We start from the raw sequence: 1,913 nt of genomic DNA on the forward strand, positions 1-1,913 counted from the left end.
ACCATGGGGTTAATTACCAATCTCACCATGGGGAATGACTACATTCAGCTGCCCAGCCACTCAACTAGGCCCAGCCAAGTTGACACACAAACAACCACAAGTCATAATCAACTCAATGGCAGTAACTTTTGTTTGTTTGTTTGTTAGGTGTCTAAAGAAGCCTGGTAGCATGGTTGTTAAAGCATTCAGCTGCTAATCAAAAGGTCAGCGATTTGAACCCACAAGACATTGCAGATGAGGCAGTCTGCTTCCTTAGAGATTGACGGCCTTAAAACCCTATGGGAGCAGTTCTATTCTGTCCTAAAGGGTCTCTATGAGTTGGAATTGACTCGATGGCTGTGGGTTTAGGGTGTCTATGCTTCTTCCTGCTGACCACGTGATTCCAGTGATTTACCAGAGGCCGTGGATGGCACAACTTCCTTATCCAGAATCTTTATTAACAATACCCTGCATCTGTACAACACCAAAGCAAACATTATCTCCTTTGGTCTTCACAATAAACCTGAGCAGCACAGAGTATCATCTCCCCCTTTTACCAATCAGCAAGTGAGGTGACGTGGCCTGCTGAGGATCACAGTGAACTGGGACACAGATCAGCATGTGGACTCAGATGCCTTGCCTTTTTCCACCAAGCAACAGGGGCACAGATGCCCTGAGGGACTCTTTGGCAATCACCATAAGGGAGCTTCAACTGACTGGTGCCACTGAGGACCCTCAGGACCAGTGGCTTTATTCTACCTCAATGCCCCTTTTCTCTCCTGTGACTCTACCTGCTTGAGCTCTGATAGCGTAGTGGGTAAGACATTTGGCTGCTAACCAGGTCAGTGGTTCCAACCCACTAGCTGCTTCTCGGGAGGAAGATGAGGCAATCTACTTCTATAAAGATGTATAGCCTTGGATACCCAGTGGGGTCGCTATGAGTTGGAACCAACTGGATGGCAGTGGGTTTGATTTGTTTGGATCCCACTTCCGGGTAAGATCAGAATGGTATCTTAGAGCCAGCTGTCTCCTGAGGAAGTACTGTTCTCATAAATAAACTCCACTATTCAATCATATGGCACTGAGTGGTGATACTGGACACACTCCCTGATGGCTGGTCCCATGGCTGATTCTCAGCTGTCATGTCAGCCTAAATGTCACCTGCTCAGAGGTCTAACACCCTCTCCTCATCCCTATTTACTATCAAATCATACTGCTCCTTCCCTTTACCCCACTTAAAACAATACTATTTATGTATTGGAATTTAAGGCTCAGAAAAGAGGCACCCTGTCTGTTCTGACCATCTCGAGCACCTGGCACATAGTAGGCATTCAAATACTCGGTAACTAAATGAAGGAGTAATAATGGCAGAAAGAATGAGCTCTCCCAGTAGATGTGTCTTACTGATTACAATCCTGCAACCAGATTAGGGTAAAATGTTGGTAAATGTTGAAGCTGGATATTGGGTGTCTGGGAGTTCATTATACTATTTTCTCAACTTTTTGAGTGTGAAAATATCAGTAATAAAAAGTTAAATAAAATAAAATACTTGGGGATTTAGAAAGGCAGTTGTTATGTGCCGTCGAGTCGGACCCGACTCATAGAGACCCCTCCTTGGGTTTCCGAGACACTATCACTACGGGAGCAGATTGCCCAACCTGCCTTCCAAGGAGTGGGTGGTGGGTTTCAACTACCAGCCTTCTGTTTGGCAGTCAAGTACCTTAGGCACTATGCTACCAGAGCTCCTTAGAAAGGCAGAGTAGGCCTGAAAAGCAGGGCCTAACAGGGCCTCCTAAGGTCTCTCTCCTCCTCCTGGGAAAGAGCAAGGCCTGCCATAGGCTACCACAGTCCTTTAGTTGAAAACCAGTATAATCGGACATGCTGCCAAGGGAGAAAAGCACAAAGTCGTGGAAGAATTCCCAGCATTTCTGATG

The sequence above is a fragment of the Orycteropus afer genome, unplaced genomic scaffold, assembly GCF_000298275.1.
Source record: "Orycteropus afer afer isolate SDZICR_OR568_19922 unplaced genomic scaffold, OryAfe1.0 scaffold00292, whole genome shotgun sequence".
Lineage (NCBI taxonomy): Eukaryota > Metazoa > Chordata > Mammalia > Tubulidentata > Orycteropodidae > Orycteropus > Orycteropus afer.